This window comes from Lissotriton helveticus, chromosome 5_1 (genome assembly GCF_964261635.1).
Source record: "Lissotriton helveticus chromosome 5_1, aLisHel1.1, whole genome shotgun sequence".
NCBI lineage: Eukaryota > Metazoa > Chordata > Amphibia > Caudata > Salamandridae > Lissotriton > Lissotriton helveticus.
In genome coordinates this window covers 1,804,962,064-1,804,981,644 of record NC_136065.1, presented here as the reverse complement: position 1 = coordinate 1,804,981,644, position 19,581 = coordinate 1,804,962,064, and the positions used below count along the sequence as shown (strand labels likewise).

The following is a 19,581-nucleotide window of genomic DNA, read 5'->3' as shown; positions in this document are numbered from 1 at the left end:
CGCAATTCCACTCTGATTGGAGAATGATCCAATAATGCTGCGGTCCCTATCAAAGCCCCACTGGTGTCCCTGGTAACTCTCGCGGACGTTAAGAACCAGTCAATACGGGCGTAAGATTGGTGAGCAGCTGAAAAACACATATATTCCCCAGCTGTTGGATTCATCCTTCTCCACACGTCTGACAGGCCCAAGTCTGACAATTTCTGCCTCAAGGAGTCGGAAAGCACCCCGGTGTGACCCTGTTTTTGCATGGATCGGTCCAATTGCGCATCATATGCTACATTAAACCCCCCACCCCATAACCAGGTCTTCAACCTGGGATTCCAGGATAGCAGTCAAAGTATTATTGAGGAACAACCCCATGTGCTCATTTGGGCTGAATATGGATGCAATAGTATATGTGTGAGTGCCAATTACTACCCTCATGGCTAAGGCCCTGCCTGGCACCTCCGTATGCACACCTAACACCCTACCCTGAAAATGAGTGGCAAACAGGACCGCTACCCCAGCCTTCTTGTCTCCTGAGGAGGAGAAAAATTGCCTGTCAAACCACAGGGAGCTGAGGCGTTTCCATTCTGCTCGCAGCAGGTGAGTCTCCTGTAACATGCATATATATAACAGATTCCCGTAGACGTGCCAACGGCGCCCGTCTCTTCACCGGAGAGTTGAGGCCTCTGATATTGAGGCTCAAAATGCTTACTTTATTTGTCGGCATAAGACCTGTGTCCGGGTGCCCACTGTGACTGCCAATTCTCCCAATGCCCCCCCACACCCACCGTGCACCCTGTCCCCCACTAAAACCACCCCCACCACACACACTATTCTGTGGATTCGCCTTCCTCAGCAGTAGACTCTCCACTAACCGTACTACAGAGAACTGCGGAGAAACTAGAGAAGAACAGTAGAGAAAGAAAGAAAATAGCAAGATAGTAAGCAAACAAGCCAAGAACATAGGAGATACTCTCCAAGAGGGTCGAAGCACTTCAAGGGCAAGGGTTAATTCTGCCGATGATCAGTCTCCATATCATGGAAATTGGGCTCCCGGCCATGGCCGATTACCATGAAGTTGGGGTCTTCATGGAGACGAACAAGGCCAAAGTTGTGGTGGCTACGCGGTATCGATTAATTAGTCACTTTTAGTGTTGCCTGATGCATCTCTGCCCTGAAGCTGGCGGAGCAGTGCTTCTCTCTCCTGCTGCCGTTCAGTCTCCGTAGGTTTTGTAGACTGCCCCCGCCCCGTTCTCCAATGTCATCTCCTAACATAGCTTGCTTAATCTCCACAACGTTCCCCACAACACTAAGGATGCCTGGCCTCCACCTTGGGGGTGCCCAGGAGTGGACACCTCACAGGGAAAGCCAGGATGGGTTCCACAGCGGTATTCGTACAAGCGCCTTGAGACCCTTGCGGGTGAGTAGTGCGCTATACAAGTATCAATTTACATTTAACAGTCTGCTACAGGGTTGTCTTACTCGGGCGTTGGCTACTTTCAGAGTCCTCCAAGTTCAGACTGGCATCCAGAATTTCCTTCACATGGAGCGCACTACTCGCAGTTCGTTCTCCCATATGAAGGATAGGCTGAAAGGGTGGCCCCACCTGTACCATATTCCTTTGTCCCTTAAAAGAGAGGTGAGTGCCCTCAGCTCTCATCGGCGTTGGAGAGTGAGGGGTGAGAGGTCCTGATAAAATCCCACCTGGAGACCCTCAAAGTTAATGGTGGCCTTGTCTCTGGTCGCGTTCATAATGAGATCCTTTTGAAGACAGGTGAGGATATCCTGAGGATGGTCTGGGCTCGGAGTCGGCCGCCTTGCGCGGTGTGTGAGATCGATGACAATTTCCCCATCTCCGAGATCCGGGGCTAAGTGTCTGAAGAAGCGCAACACCCACTCTTCCAGCTTCCCTCCAGCCGCCTGCAGAGGCACTCCTTTAATGCGTATGTTCAATCTACAAGAATGGTTCTCCAAATCGTCCAGGCGTAGGTGCCGTTCTTTGTTACAATCTTTAAGTTCCAGGAGTTCCCGGGTCTGTTCCGTGATCTCCTCATCTCTGGGGTCTCCCGCTCGCTCAAGGGAATTGACCCGATCTCCAATCTCGTGCACGTCCCCTTAAGCTGTTTGACATCGGAAGCCATCTCTTAGCGGAGGGCCGCAAAGTCTTCTCTGAGGGCACCAAAAAGCTGTTCCAGGAAGCCCCTCGTTATGGGCTCCGTCGTCGGGTCATTTGCAGGCTCCATTTCCATCTCCAAGGTCGGTCTGTTAACCACCTGCAAGTCTGACTTTTTCAAACCGGTCTTTTGCAGGAAATCCTTGATGGTGGAATCCTTCTTTGATCTAAGCTAGGACATCTCGGGAATTGAGTATGCCGGGGGTGGAGTGCGATATCCAGGTAATGCTCTGCTCCCTCTCTGCGATAGGCGCCGGTAACGTTCTGCACCCCAGGCAACCTTCTTCTGTAGTCTCCAGCCAGCCCACGTTCTCTGAGTTCCCCGCTGTCCTGATAGGTAGACTGGGGTCTCCACCACGGTGCTAAAGGGCTCATTAACCAAGGCACGCTCATTCAGGCAATACACCGAGCTCCAGGCCCAGCGGCCTCTTTTATAGCCGGAGCCCAGGCCTTGCTCGACCTTCATCAGCCAGACTTCACGTGGGTCCCCACACACATCCGACTGGCCCTTCCTCCATTCCTTGCGGGCTTTCTCCTATTGGGACCGCCCACCTACAGCTGGCTCGGCACACAGCAGGTGGGGGTTGTGTTGACTGTTCAGCGCTAGGCCTCCAACTGGAGGATTTGCTGTCTCACCAGCCGCAGGTACTCTCAGTGTCCCCTTCAAGGGTGGTGCGCTGGGGCCGCTGCTCGCTCCGATTGTCTCCTCGCACTCCGTGCAGGACTGCGTAATGGGAGTCCGCATATTTACTCTCACCTCTAGGTTCCAGTTGTCAAAGTCGCTCCACTGCGAGGGACGTCCCCACTCCTCCAGGCTGGGCGTCACTCAGATGTGTGACCTCTGGTCAAAGACTGTTGCGTTGCCCAGGTCAATTCACGGGGGCTCACCGGCCTAGCAGTATTGCTGCGCCAGCGGCTCTTGAGCAGACACGGCGCCCTGCGAGTCCTACCGCGCCCGCGCCCGATGCCACTTCTCGTCTCTCGGGGCTATCGTCGGTGGGAAAATGGGAGGCCACACCTCGGCGTCGTCCGATCCTTCTGGGCTAAACCCCAGACTCAACGGAGCTTGCAGCGCCGCCCCGTCTCTAGCGGCTGTATCGCGGAGTGCGCGCACAGGCCTCAGCTATGGCGCACTGCCACCGCCGCGAATTACTGGTGCTCCAGACTTGAGCAGAGCAGAGCAGACGCCGGGATCACTGCGCCTCCTGCTCAGCCTCCGGGGACCCTAACAAGCGGCAGAAATGCTTTACTTCGGCCACGGCCAGCGGAGCTCCTTAGGTACGTGTTGCTTCGCCGCCATCTTGGCCACGCCCCCACTGTATTGAATTTTTAAATTATATATGTGTTAGACCTGTCTGGATTTTTTGCGTAGTCCCTCCTCATTATTATTTATTTTGTCCCCTTTTTGCCCCTCATACCCTTAATAATTTTTGTGTCTACTACTTTTTATAGGTGTTGGTCAAGGGGATAGGTGTTCTTTTTCCCCTCATAATCTTTTACCTCAGGCCCAGAGGCCTGTTCTGACAGGGAAAGTTGGAACCACAAAATGGTGGCTACCAACTGCCCTAACTGCCAAGTCCAGAACTTACCCATAGACCAGCATAGGGCATTCCAGAACCTTCTGGTCCATTCTGGACCACTGAAGGGCAGCCTATAAAAGGCGGAATGCGGGGCAGCCATTTTGTCTACCTGTGAGAGTCAGCTGGAGGACAGGCTGTAGCTAAGGGTGGGAAAAGGTTAGACATAGGGTTGACCTCCTGGACTGGGAAGCTGCCTTACTGATCCACCCCACTACTCCCCTTTTGGTTACTTGTCCTGGCCCCGCTGTTGAGGGTTACTGGAGACCCTGGGCGCCTAGCTTGCCCCTTGTCTAAAATTATACAGGGGAAGCCTTCAGGAGAAGGAGACTGCCGCGCTGCGGAGCGCAGTCCTCTGCCCAGTTGGTGAGACTTATTGAGGAGTGTGCCCTTTTTCCCCCAGCCCCTGTCCAGGGACTGGCAACTGCTCCAGGACTGCTAGCCGCCCCCCTGGGGTTGGTGTGTGCCAGTGGGTTTTGATCAGCCCAGCTTTCTATCTGCCATTCCCTCTCACAATCTGCCCCTCACCTGCAATTGCTGCCGGGTGCTCGCTTATCCTCGTGAGGTGCGGGAGGAAGGTGACGCGGTCGCCTTGAGGAAGCTGCTGGACTTGCAGCCCTCATCCTGGTAGTGCAGTCAGGGGGTGTTCGATCCTCCGACTGAAGAGGGAAGAGAGCGCCTGGACGTGATAGCGACTGAAGAGGGAAGAGAGCGCCTGGACGTGGTAGCGACTCGGAGTCTGCAGCGGAAGTGTTGTGGAGTCGCTAGTTTCCCGCGCATGCTCCGTGAGCGGCCAGCAGGTTGAGAACGAGGCGGCGCTTCCTCAGAGCCGCTAATCACCTGCGCTTGCCCCGTGAGCAGGCTACCGGTCTGGAGAGAGGCGGCGCCTTCCTAGAATTACTAACCCCCACGTTTGCCTCGTGGTGCAGGCGCCTGATACCCCCAGAGACCCCCCCCCTTAATGAAGAAACAGTGGGACATCGGCGGGAGCTCCTAACAGCGGGAGCGGATCAGCGCGACCTCTCCTCAGCGCAGATGTGTATTCCTGCGTGGCCTGGCTGGTGAGGAGGGGAGGCGACGCTGACAGGAAGGACATCAGCGGTGAGCTCCAGCTGCCTACATCGACCCATAACGTGCCACAAGTAAGGTGGGGATCTGGGTTGGTAAAGACTGGACCACGATATAGGAAGGTCCCACAGTTGAGAATACTTCACACAGGTCCATAGTGTGAATTCAGGGACAGGTTTGATTAAACTACGGTATTGAGACTGGGAAACTCTCCCAAAGTACTTGAGCATTACATAAGAAAGCCTCATTGGTTATTGAGGCAGGATAAAGGTGCCAAATTAGTAATCCGGGTAATATTGTTGGTTATGATGTCTGTTTCCTTTACAGAGGGGGTCAAGTGAAAAAGCTAGTCAACAGTTGTTATAAGAAGCCAAAATTAATTAATGCTGGAGTCTAATTATACATTTCAGGAAAATTTACATAATTGAATGCAGAATACTAATGTTGGTGTCTGATGCAATGTTCTATTGATAATAGCTACTGAAGCAGGTTAACATTTCTGGAGGTGGCACTACTGACGTACATGACATCTAAATGTGATGAAAGATACTATTAATGTGGATTTTTAATGCCAGTTAACACTGCTAATTAGATTGCTATTAATTCCATGACATCTGCTTTTGCTTATATTGTGTGATAATTTTCTCTCCCAAAACTTTAGCGGATTGTTATTTCACCTGATTGACTGTAAAGTACTGAACTGTAAATTCTAAAGTATAAGAGAACAGAAAATATTATTTTTATAAAGCAGTACTTATTTTCCTATACTTGGTGTAGTGTTGTTTTTGTGTGCTATTGCGTGGATTTACTGCGGGGTGGTCTGCAACCTTCACACTGTGCCTCTAGAATTGCTTGTCTTACCCCTAGGCCAGGCTACCCTAGGTGACCTGGCATCTCAGGTTCTAACAATATGCCTCTTTTTTAATCAACTAAGTTTCCAGATCACCTCCTTTGGGATGTGGTTGAATGGAACTTAGTACTGTCTACTGGAAGTCCTTTTTAGAATGTTCAAAATGGCATGCAGTGATGCACCTTACATGGTGAAGTTAAGTATAGACCCATTAGCTTAGAATTTGCTATGAACGCAGCTGTCAGGCAATAAATGTATCTTTTTTCTATCATTTCCCGTAGGTTAAGGATTCCAAAATGTATCTGCAACATCCCATGTCGTCTGCTTTTAGAATGTATCTACAAAAGGTATCCGGGGTCTACAGACAAAAACTACGGATCATACTATAGAAACAACAAATGAAAAAGTTAGTGATGAATAAGCTAATGTGACTATGTGCTATACGACAGCAAATTCCCATGTTTGGAGAAAATGCCCATCAGTTCCCACCTGGTTCCGCCCTACATCATTTGGGCTCTCCTTCCCCAGGAGAAAGTGCAGTTTGTCTATCAGTGTGATGTTGATAGAACAACTTAAGAAAAAATCAAAAGTTATGCAGGTAGGACTTGTAGATTGTCTGTCGTGGGTAACTGAATTACAGTGCCAAATTAAATATGTGAGAATAGTGCAATGTTAAAATTAGGTAGTTATTGAGTGGATAAAGCAAATATTTTAATAGGTTCCCTCAAAACTCCCAATATTAAAATGTGAAAAAGCAAACAGATTTAACATAATATCTGTTGGTCAGTAGGGTCAACATGTTTCAGCAAAAGTGAAAATATGTCACTGCTTTCTTCAGGACCAAGATGTATATGGCTACTGTATAAGAAAAGGAAAAATATCACCTGTATGTTTTTCTCAAATTCATTTGAATCTTCTCCACTGTATTTGGTGAAAAAAAAAAAAAGAAAACATGTGCACATACAAATGAGAACTATAGTAGAACCGTAGAAAGGCAATTGTAAATAGATTTGCCATTTATTAGATACTAAATTCGATCTGTACAAGATTAGTCATCACATCACCATATACTTTCAACTACATATTTAGTCACCCTTACCTAAATTTTATAGGAGGAAAAGCATCACCCCACCTGGCTGCTGCTCAGGTCAGAGGAGCATCGCTCTAGTAAAAAAACACAGAACATGACACTTGAACTCACACCAAAAGGTCACGTGTTTTACACAGACACAATTCAGTAGTTTAAATTATTTGTTTTTTATGTTCAGTAGGAACATAAGTCGATCTCATAAATTTTCGTTGTCTATTGTTTATAGTAATCTCTGAACCGAGGAGAACAACCACTAATACCAGAACATGTTGCAGATATATCAAATTATCTGTTTAAACGGGAGCAAAAGTGGGTCTATCGTCTGAACAGTGACAAAATGGGGCTAAATGAAGCTATACCATGGATGTCACTATAAACGTCTCAGCAATATGCTCAGGGTACATATATGTAATTTACAGATGCTTTCTGAAAATCAGTGTTTAGTCTTAACTGAGTGAAGTTTCCTGGGAAGCTAAATGTGTATCCTACAAATGTGTATCCTATAAGTTTACACTACTTAGACACCTTCATGCTAAAGATGAATGCCACTGATCCTGAGACAATCTCCCTCCCTGTATTTGTAAAGCCCATTGAAAGCTCTTTAAGTTACACATTCCATACTTATTTATGTATAACCTCTGCGTCCCGATTTTCACTACAACTCCCATGAATGCAGCTTCGGCTTGTAGTTTACGATGTCATGTGCTTAATTGAGTCACATGACTTTGGAAAGATAACCATTGAACTACATGTCCCATGAATCAGGCACTGGTTTGTAGTCACTCAGGTCACGTGCTTATTCGAGTCACATGACATCGGGAGTGTAAAAATGGCTGCTTGACAGTACACCGGCGCCCCCCCAGATTACCCAGAGGGACGCTCGGTGTACCGACGGGAAGGTAAGCGTGTGAACGCTGACCGATGAGCATTTAATAACAAGAAACAATCGGTTTCTGATTAGGACTAGTGATGATAGAACAACGCATTGCTCGTTAATGTTAAATATACTTGCGCTTTCAAGGCAGCTAAATGTTTAGATGTATGACTGCCTAACTGGCGCCCAAGGCCACAACTGACTAGCGGTTTTTGGTTGGGAACCTAGCAGAGCGTGCGGCTTTGAAGCCTAACAGTGCATTTTCTGCTTATGTAATCAGAGATTAAGAAGGGTGACTCACTGGTGCGTAACGTCATAGTACAATTGAGGTTTCCGGCGGGGAACCCTACAGAGCGTATTGCTCTAAACACCAAGAAGCGACACATCAGCTCACTAAATATCGCCACAATAGAGTACTGGTTGTAGTTGGTTTTCAGGGTCTCCGACTGGGAACCTCTAGAGAGTGTGCTGTTTTCGTTGCTAAAAGCGAAACATCTGCTCATTAAATTATGGCTGAGTCCTATTTTGAATAACCGAGGAGATGTGTAAAGAATAATTTTAAACTCCTCGGTTCAGAGATTACTATAAACAATAGACAACGAAAATTTATGAGATCGACTTATGTTCCTACTGAACATAAAAAACAAATAATTTAAACTACTGAATTGTGTCTGTGTAAAACACGTGACCTTTTGGTGTGAGTTCAAGTGTCATGTTCTGTGTTTTTTTACTAGAGCGGTGCTCCTCTGACCTGAGCAGCAGCCAGGTGGGGTGATGCTTTTCCTCCTATAAAATTTAGGTAAGGGTGACTAAATATGTAGTTGAAAGTATATGGTGATGTGATGACTAATCTTGTACAGATCGAATTTAGTATCTAATAAATGGCAAATCTATTTACAATTGCCTTTCTACGGTTCTACTATAGTTCTCAAATTTTATGTGCACATGTTTTCTTTTTTTTTCACCAAATACAGTGGAGAAGATTCAAATGAATTTGAGAAAAACATACAGGTGATATTTTTCCTTTTCTTATACAGTAGCCATATACATCTTGGTCCTGAAGAAAGCAGTGACATATTTTCACTTTTGCTGAAACATGTTGACCCTACTGACCAACAGATATTATGTTAAATCTGTTTGCTTTTTCACATTTTAATATTGGGAGTTTTGAGGGAACCTATTAAAATATTTGCTTTATCCACTCAATACCTACCTAATTTTAACATTGCACTATTCTCACATATTTAATTTGGCACTGTAATTCAGTTACCCACGACAGACAATCTACCAGTCCTACCTGCATAACTTTTGATTTTTTCTTAAGTTGTTCTATCAACATCACACTGATAGACAAACTGCACTTTCTCCTGGGGAAGGAGAGCCCAAATGATGTAGGGCGGAACCAGGTGGGAACTGATGGGCATTTTCTTCAAACATGGGAATTTGCTGTAGTATAGCACATAGTCACATTATCTTATTCATCACTAACTTTTTCATTTGTTGTTTCTATAGTATGATCCGTAGTTTTTGTCTGTAGACCCCGGATACCTTTTGTAGATACATAGTGTTAGAAGGGCATGTATCCGATGGGTCGTAAAAATAGCCATAGGACCCCACTCTAACGTCTCTTTTCTGTCTGCTTATAGAAGCCTTTAAATTTATCGTAGAACAAACACGGGAAGAAGTTTGCCCCCGCTTCCTTTTTTGAGGACATAAGGAAATTATTATTGCATCACTGCTTGCTTGCAGCTTTCTATGAGAGGGTACACACAATATAGCTAACATAGTGTTTTCAAATTTTTCCTAGATACACACGAGCATTCACCAGCACACAGCCATGAAGAGAACCCCCAGCCACCCGTGGTTTGAGACGCATTGGTGCGAACCATCTGGAATTTCACTAACCTTTTTCACCAATATGGGTTGTGAAAAGAAATTGTACGGACAATAATGCATCCATATAAGATGACGCTTGAACCCAGATGCCAGTACCCAAAGTGCCTAGCTTCCCTTGAGCAGCCATGAATTAACCCCTTCGGCAGAGACATTTTTGGACTGGTTCATAAATTATTTATCTCCGTTTGTGTGTTTATTAATGTATCACTTAATGTTGGCCATGCTTTTTTTCAAGACACAATATTGATCCATATGTATTAATGTCATTATTGTTTCATTTGAAGACAATGCCATTGTGCTGTCTCTTTACGTTTTGTTTATGCAGCACAATTGATTCACATTTGAGTTTTGTCAATGTAGCACAATTAAATCATGTAAAAGATAAGAATGTAATATTCATAACTAACTGTGAAATGAAAACACAGGTCAAGTTTATTGTATTTCTTGACTTTTAGAAAGTTGGTATTTTCATGTCACATGACTAGGTGTAGCTGGCGGTTTGTCTTTGTGTATTGCTCCCAGACAGTGAGAGAAAGGAGGAATAGGTGTTGGCTGGATGAGCCGTCTCTGACTTGATGAAGGGGAGGAACTGTCATCTACAATACTTGCACATCACAAAAGCTCTGCATGAGCACACTCACAATGGGTTTACATTAGACTTCTGGGGCCAGGACAGGCAAGTGAAATTTTCCAAGCACCTTTGGGGATGGAAATCTCTAAAAACGTCTCCTACTTCAAAGTGGGCACCAGGTATACATAATGGACACTCAGGCCCAACTTTTCTGTATACTTCTGGACCTCCGGAAGACTGCTGTAAAGGAACTGCTTCTTTGTTGTCTTGCTGCCTGAGTGAGAAGGACTGGACCTGCATCTGCATCTTGATCCGACTCCAAGGGCTTGTTGGCTAGCCTCCTGATCAGAGCCTCAGGGACAGAAAAGGCTCCAACCACCTTGAAACCAGAACCTGAACTCGGTCTGCTGTGAGTTGTACGTCCCAAGTGGTGCCAACTCAGTCCTGGACCCTTGGAAGTGGGCATGAAGGTGCTCTGCCAGTCCAGCTGTGGGTCTGTGAGCAGAACCGATGCATTGTGATGCATCTCTTCACAGCTCCGCTGCAGCGCGACGCTTACCCGATGTCAGACCTAGCAGCGCAAGCAACCTTCTCCTTGGATGCACCGCTACACAACGCATCTGCGACATAGGTGTTGCAGTGCATGTTTGTCCACCCGTTATACGTCACAAACATGTCACAAATTCTTAATAGATACATTAAATGAACGTGCAGTTAGCATATGGCTCTGGTGTGGTTTAACAATTAATGTAAGGGTTGCACTTGTTATAATATTTGAGAGTTAATTTTCTGTAGGATTAGTGAATTTACCTAAACTGTGTGTTTAACTGCACTAAATGAGAAAGTATAAACCATCCTTTATTAGTTGATAATGTGCTAACTATAAAGATCAAATTCAACTTTCCTAATATGTGCTTTGATACCATGAATAATGTTTAATTGTTAGAAACTTAACTAGAAACCATCCTTATGTTTGTAGAATGTGATTTCTCTTAAAACGACAAGAGGTTTATGTAATATGTGCACTAATTGTACACATATATTTAATTAAATGTAGTTCTTAACCATGCTTGCTCATGCCTATTCCAAGTATTTACCGTGTGCCACAAAGCTGATGCTATGTGCTAAAGACATATATTCCTTTGTGTTTGAATGTACACAGGCATATTAAATGTTCACTGTTGAGTTAATGCTTTGAGTTGTCTTGAGTAGGCCTGTATTTCATTATGTTGCATAAATGCTGTGTTTCATTTTACGCTAGCATGACATTGCTTGCAGGGATTGCACATGCGTTGTTAGTTTGAGAATAGATATATTACTGTACTAGAGATAGAAAAGGAGCCTGAGAAGAAGACCTTGACAGAAGGTAAATGGGGAGACAGAGCGACAACTGAAAGGCCTATTCAGCAGTGTTGCAATTTACCTGGTGCGTGAGAAGGAGATGTCATTACCGTGTCCAGTGTAGGGTGGCTCGTTGATGTTGCAGTCTGCAATATGAGAAATGGACAAGAGCAATAAACCCCTGATGATGAGCCATACAAGGGTTGTTACCCAGAGACTTTGTGTGATGTAACATAGTATTCATTCCGTCTGACTTCAGAACCTTTTCAGACCTCTTTGATCAGACACACTTTCATATACTCTCCTGCTAAACCCCTTCTGCAGACTCTATGCAGATCTCTCTAGTGGACGTCCGTGCAGGCCTCTAACCTGATTCACCATTGCCTATGGCCCTATAAAGATTTAGATCTCTATACTTACCTTTGACTCTATAATGAATGTGGCTTAAGCTAACACTTATTCCCTGACCCACAGAAGACTCTTGACCGAGCTTCTGAGATGCTGACATATCCCTACCTAATCTTTCATTGTTTGTTCTGGTTTCCTTCATGGAAATTCCCTGATGATCCTTTAGGTTATCACACCATCCTTTTAAATTTAGAGTACTAATGTATAGGTGAGAGAACTTTAGATTGTTTTCGGAGCATCAAATCTTGATGTTGCTCTTTTGTATTGTGATGACTAAACTGCTTGTGTTGCTCAGAGATTAATTTACCGTAAATAAATGAAAAGACAAGAGGCATTTGGAAAAACCGGTACAAGTTAGTTTAATTAATTGCTGCAGTCAGGAGTGCCGACAGAATGCATCTGCTCAAAATCATTTGATGTACGTAGTTTTGGCCATCAATATATACAGTTCAGGAGGTACAATAAAATGTTCTCTACATCCCAAAAGAGCATCTTAGTCTTAAATCAATCATATGTGTGTATCTGATAAGGACACAGATGCCTCTCAACCTAGAGGAGAGCAATTGTGGGCCAGTGTGTGTGTGTCCAGATGTCTAGAGTGAGGAGCGTGTGATCGCTAAGTGTGGTGTGCATGTTGTGTCCTGATTAGTTGAGTGTACCTATCTACAAGTGGTATCTAGCTTTGTGGGATTTCTGGGGAATGCAAGCCTTGAGCCAAATGGGTTTTATTGGGGCCAGTTAACTCAGACTTGTTTGTGGTGCAACTATCTATCTGTGGAACCAATCGGGTTTTTCCCTGGGTGTGTGTTTGCATATAATTTATGGGGTACCCCACCTGTGAACTGTTACTCGATAAGCATGGGCATGGGTCGCCTGATCAAGGATCTCTGACTCTGGGATGATGGGGAGGTCACCTTGGGTAAATCTGGCACAATAATGTGAGTTCATTGGAACTCCTAAGAATAATATGGCAGCCACTGGTATCATATTTATCAACATTAACGACATTGTGCACATTGTGCATACTGTTGTCATCTTGCACATTGACATCATTCTTACTGGTATTGTCATAGGTATATTTGCTTTGGTCTGAACGTGCCTTTACATTGTTCTTATTATCAACAATAATATTATTGTGCTAGCATGGATTATGACACATTGGTATCATTATTGCTGATGTTGGCGCTGCTGTACAGGCGCAAGTTACGGTATACGTTGACATTACATTGACGAAGTTATGTGGGCACAGGCTGTGGCATACGTTTACATTGTATTTACTGATATTGCCGTTGTTGGGCCTGCACATATCATGGTGTTCATTGACATTATATTTACCCATCCCTTGTATTAGTCAACCTCAATTTCTTTAGGAGGTTAGGACTACCAGTTGGTATTCTGTACATTTATAGCATGGTGTTCAGAGTTGTGTATTCTAATTTGATTGTTAATTTGTAATACACCTTCTTAACCCTACCTACCGATTCCTGGCCCTCATTGTGTAGTCAAATGGGTTGCACTGTCACTTGAATTTGATTGATATAAATGTTAACTCCCCTCACCTCTTAGTTGAACTAAAAGGTCCATCGGAGGACCAATGGTAAGCAAGTGTGCTCAGAAAACACTGCATCATAGGCCTTTGTATTGCAAGCCCATGAGTGACAGCACCCTTGGTGGCAATGCTGAACTTCACATCGCAGCCCGTAGCTTTTTCGGAACCGCTGGTGAGCAACACATCTTCGAAGCAGGACTTCAGATTTCAAGCCCTTCATCCACGACGATGCAGGACTCGGCATCACTGCCCCGCAGCTCCTCGGAACGCTGCTGTGTGACGCAACCCAGACGCGGAAGATCATAACACCCCACAAGGGTTTAAGCTACTTTGTTCAGCTGGCCTAACTTGGTCCCTGTATCTGTCCCATTCCACATTGTTGGCAGCCTGAGCTTGTGACTTTGTCTCGGTCAGAAGTGACCTGATAACTACAGGTGACGCTTTGTGCTTCTACACACTATTTTCACATAAATCTTTATCTTTATATATCTCTGGTTATACTGATTGGATGTTTGTAATTTTCGTCTCAAATAATTTATTAAATTATACTCTAATTTTCTAAATTGGTGTGGGATTTTTGTAGTGTTGTGTTTTCACTTTATTACTGTTTGAAGTGCTTCATAAATACCTTACACATTGCCTGACTGCTTTGTGTCCTGCTTCCAGAAGGTGAAGCACAGGTTAATTTGGGGTTTGCTTGTGCTTCACCCTGACCGAGACTGTGGTTGCTGCTTGGGTAGGATTTCAATCTCCTCAACCAGTAACCTAATTTCCAAAAGTATGTATCATTATCATACAAATCATCAAAAGATGTGTTTTTAACTCATCATATGTCCTTTTATGTGGCGCACCCAGAGAACTCAAAGACCTTGCCATACTGGTTGTAAATCCTTTCCATATTATGGAATTGAACCGCTGCCATCCATATTTTGCTCAATCCCCTGGTGATCTTCTTCAAGTAAGAGGATGAGGCTCTAGCCACAGAACTGATAATATGATTGGCCGCATTTTGGGATAGACTTTGCCACAAAGTTAACCAGAAATTCACACAAGTTTCCTCCTCCTCCTCACAGTCTTTGTTGGAACCATCACCATTATTTTCATTCCTAATGAACGCCACCACTAACAGGAAATTGAATCCTCACATTTAATTTGTAAAAGATAAATCGATCTACTCTGTGCTTACCTCAGCGTTTCATCAAAGACTGTAATGCAGATAGAATCATTTGTGTTTTAACATTCATATCCAAATAAAACTGTACCATGCTTTTTGATCTTTTGCCATTGATTATAAATGTTACAAAGTTTATAAGGAACAAATGAAAATTGAAACCCTCCGTCTCCAATTCTTAATCTTTAGTGCGCAAACCTGAAAGCTGGTAATTTCTGCTTTCAATCATTTTGAAATGAGTAAACATTAGAGGAGGCACATGCCCATTTAGACACCAGTCCTCAAACCCTTAATATGCAGAGTGAACCTAAGGTCGAGATTACGACTGTTTTTAGCGGTCAGGTAACAAAGAATCAGGCAGTTAGCAACTGCTAACACAGCTTTTGCAATGTACTTACCCTATTTTACGAGTTGGTAACTTACTACCGACTCGCAAAATAGGCTATGCGACTGCTATTAGGAAGGGGCATTTCAATGGCATCTCTTCCTAATAGCGAGTTGTGGTGGCCAGTGTGAATGTTTTGCGATGGGAATGCAGAACATTCATATTTTACTAACTCAGTGAAGGAGGTGGTAACCCATTCGCAAATGGGAAGGGACCTTTTCCCCTTTGTGAATATGGGCACCAACAATTTTTAAGAGCAGGCAGTGGTTCCATGGACTACTCTTAAAAAACTTGAAAGGAAACTTTACATTTTTCTTTTTTAAAGGCATCCCGTTTTCCTTTAAGGCATTTCAGAAAAAAAATCTTTATTTAAAAAGCAATCACAGACATGGTGGTCTGCTGACCCCAGTACCATCCCTGTGATTACAGTCCATTTCAGTTGGGTTGCAAATTGTGACCTATCTCATGAATATTAATGAGGTAAATTATTTGCGCCTCCATTGGAAATCGCTAAATGTGTCTTAGACACATTAGTACATTTTGTTTTGCAACTCGCTAATCGTGAGTTGTTAAAAAATCGCAATTCGGAGTCTCAAAATCAAATGGTTGCATACATCTGGCTCCAAGACCTTGATCAGAAGGCGCTGCTGTGCAACATGCAAAATAACAGCGCGGGGTGAGGGCATTCTAAGCAACAGTAGGAAGGAGGTTGGGAAGCATATCAGTAAGCAGGAGGAGGGAGAAGAGGGGTGGTATTTGAAAACAACAGCGAGTAGGAGGAGGGTGGTGACAAAGATAGCAAACATTCATTTGGCTCCTTTAATTTGTATTTTTGTACATGTAGTCCGCTATTTAAAAAACTAGCAACTCAAAACTACAAGTAGACAAATTTACACAAAGGCATAAGTATGTGAGCTACTACCGGTGCCAGACACTGAGTGCCTGCCTGGGAAATTAGAAGCCAGAAGTTTCAGCAAAATGAATCAATAGGGCGTAAAATAAGTTGGTAAGCTAAACTAGCAAGGAGTTCAGTAGGTGGGGCTGCCAAAGAAAACTAAATCTTGAGGAAAGGTCAGAATCCCTCACACTTAGGCATTTTTCTTCCCTGCACCTAACATTCAGGGAGGATTGAAGTTGACTAGGGAAGGAGGCCGTTTGCATGACTCGTACAGGCGGCACCCATGAGTGGGGTAGTTTTAACCAGGCAAAGCCTCACTGGGAAGCAGGACAGGGGCTAGGTGGGACACAACTCAGCAGATAGAGATATAAGCGACTGCTGGAATTTAACCAAGCCAGCCTGAATTGGCCCACCGAGGTCCACTTGTAAGGGAAAACAAAGTGGTCAGCCGTGCTAACATAAGAGAGAAATAAAAAAATTGCACGCTGTCTGTGGTCATACACCATTGCCCAACCATACTCAGAGGATGGGATCTAAAGCCCCCTAAATGAAAGGGGCAAAGGATGTGATGGAATGGCCAGAGCGGCTGACTTTGGAGTAGCCAGGGAGCCAGGTTCGAGTCTCAGCAGCGGCTCAACATTCTGTAATTCTGGGTAAATTACTTAATATCCCTGTGCCTAGAAAAACAGAAAGAAAAAAATGAATACGTCATTGTGTAATGTAACTGATGCTCATGTAAAGCGCTCCAATACCTTCGGGTTCGGAGTAGAGCGGGAGGAGCTTGCAGGGGAGAAGGAGCGGCATTGCAGACAAATGTGGAAAATTAAAAGACAGAGGGCCCGATGTAGGTCGGTCGGTAACGGCCGAAAATCGGTATTTTCGGCCGTTACCGACCGGTATTTGAGCTTTGGTATGTAGGGACACATATTTTACAGAATCGGTAAATTTACCGATCGGTAAATTTACCGATTCTGTAAAATACCGAATCGGTATTTCTACCGATTAGGTAAATTTGGTATGTAGGTGGGACTCTTCTGAGTCCCACAAGCCTTACCGATTCGGTATTTTAGCATCAAATTCAATTTGATGTTAAAATACCGATTCAGGTGTGCATGCACATGTGTGCATGCACACCTGTGCCATATGACAGGCAGACCTGCCCTTAGGGCAGGTATGCCTGCCACATGGCCCCCGAACCTTTTTTGGGGGTGCTAGAGGGTGTCAAAGTGACACACCCTGGTCAAAATCTGTATTTACCGATTCGGTAAATACTGACCGGTAATGCCCCATTCATTCCTATGGGCTTCAAAGCCCATAGGAATGAATGGAGCATTACCGGTCGGTATTTACCGAATCGGTAAATACAGATATTTACCGATTCGGTAAATGGAACATCTGGATGTTCCTACATACCCCCCCTTCTTATTTACCGATTCTTAATTACCGATTCGGTAAAATTCGGTAATTAAAAATCGGTAAATAAGTCCTACCTACATCGGGCCCAGAGTACCTACGTCCAGTGGAAGGACACTGGTCACAGGAAGCGATACTTGGTCCATGCTCCAGGGCATTGGCAAGGACCCTGAAGCCCAGGGGAAAGCTGGAGGATAGCAAGACATGAAACAAGAGTAACCCCGGAGGCAACAACTGTAAAGGTAAGCATTTTTTTTTACAAAATATTTTGCAAACACATCGCAAGCACTGTGGAGGCAAAACCTAATCATTGTTTTTCCTAACAACTGATTTTTTTGGTAAATGGTTCATTTTACACATGCAATATATAACACCGTTTTTTCTAGTGCATACTCAGCATTTATTTGGTTGCTTCGTGTTTTGCTGCAAAGCTTGTCTGTAGTAAAGTCACGTAGCTATCTCCTAATAGTTTGCCATCCATCTAAAAAATATTCAATCAAAATCATCTTTTGAAGACTGAAAATGTCAGTATTTGTCTTTTAAATGTTCCTGTTTCCAGATTTTAAAATCTAGGAGGTAACATAGATATAAGAACATTATATTCTAAGCATACAATGGTGGAAAGAAAATATTGGAAATAGGTTGGTGATCTGAAAGTCAATATTAAGCAACTTTTAACAATACAATGCCAGATATCTCAGATCTGATTTCCTAGTTCTAGCACACTCCAAGAGTTTTGTTGCAGTCTGGTATATTGTAGTCCTGTAAATTATGTTAAAAACTTAAAACTATAACTACCAAACAAGAAGGAAAATAAGCTTTGGCAAAGCCAGTAGGTCTCGCCTTAGAAACCTTTTTGCTGATGTTATGGAGCATCTGTAGAAAACAGAATGTTTTTTGCAGATGTTGTGTAGCATCAGCAAAAAATAAAAGTGCATCATTCTTAGGCTCACAGGTGTATTCAAGCACCCGCTATAGCAGCTTAAGCGGGGGTGACTGGGACAGACTACATTGCTTTATGGCCCTTCATATTTTTCAACTCTGGCTCACAGATTCAAAACAGAAGGAGAAACAAATAAATACTGGAAGAACAAATGACTGTGGCCCCGCTCTCTGATGGTGGGGCAAAGAAGTTTAAAATGGTAACAGAGAGAAGTTTTTAAAGTGGAAAAAAAAATAAGGAGGATGCAAATGCATTGAGCCATCACAATAGAAGGAATCAGAAAGGCAAATAAGGAAAGCACAAAGTACAGTTAAATGGAAGCAGGATAGAACATATGTACAAAAAAAGACTAGAAGGAAGGAAAGGGGAAAAGGATGGGGGAAAAGGAAGGGAGAAGGAAGGACATTTAAAATTATGTTTGGAAAGAAATGTAGCAAGGAAGGAATATGAAAAAAAAAGAAATAAGGAAAGCAGAATTGTAGAATTATAAATGAAGCTGTATTTGCATCATTTTGAAGACTTACTGCAAATTTTCCTCAGAAATAAAATTCCTACAGCCCTTCATATGAAGGATCAAGATCGCTCACTTGGCTGGGGACATTTTGTTTGGCTTAAAGTGGGGATATTTTTTATTTTTCTGGCTACTCCCTCGCTTAAGCTGACGCATGGTTGGTGATATATAAGTGACGTATGAATTATGTGAGGGTGTTATTTATTTACAGATTTAAGCTAGTATTTGCCATTTGGATTGGAAAACAAAAAAAGTTAATTTGAGTAATCCGAAAGTGATTTTAGTACTGTGGATCGGAATGAAAGGTAATGGCAATTGCCTGGCCCTAAAAATAAATCAATAAATAATTTAAAAAAATGATATGGACTTCAAAGGGTTTGGGTAGTTATAGAGCAAGATTTTGCTCTTGGATTTGTAGGGGTGCATTATAATCATGGGTAGTTCGCGCCCACATATAATCCTTTGTTGTGTTTGGTCATTAGATCGTGTACTGTAATAATGTGCAAAGTGAAGTGTTGAGCATTCTTCCATGTAAAACTAAGAATTAACGCTGTAGTTGTTTGTGCTTAAATGAAATCTTAACGCAAAGGAGTTTTCATAGCTAATGATCATTTTTGATATTAATGTTTTTATGTAACATGCCGAGTTCAATGATTTACGAATGCGTATGCTTTTCAAAACTTGTGTACTGTTCTTATGTTGACTGAATTCGGTAGGCCTAACAAGTCTTTTTCCCTGTTCGCTCTCACGCTCTCATGTTAAAGGTTGCTAATGAAATTCATGTGCATATGGCATTGTCTTTCTCACGTCTCTGTTGCAGGTGGAGAAATTCATCCTTGTTAATTAGAATAACGCCTTTGTTTTAGGAGCTAGGC

The 19,581-nt window shown here is 43.6% G+C and overlaps 2 long non-coding RNA genes across 2 annotated transcripts in view; one reads left to right on the top strand and one right to left on the bottom strand.

Annotated features, from left to right (window-relative positions):
• LOC144755834 (uncharacterized) overlaps positions 1-10,805 on the top strand; it is a 53,825-nt gene extending 43,020 nt beyond the window's left edge. Inside the window, exon 2 of the long non-coding RNA XR_013594978.1 lies at positions 9,428-10,805. This is a non-coding gene — a long non-coding RNA (uncharacterized LOC144755834). The remainder of the gene's footprint in view (positions 1-9,427) is intronic.
• Positions 1-19,581, bottom strand: part of LOC144755835 (uncharacterized) — a 108,950-nt gene that overhangs the window by 29,974 nt on the left and 59,395 nt on the right. The window lies entirely within an intron of this gene.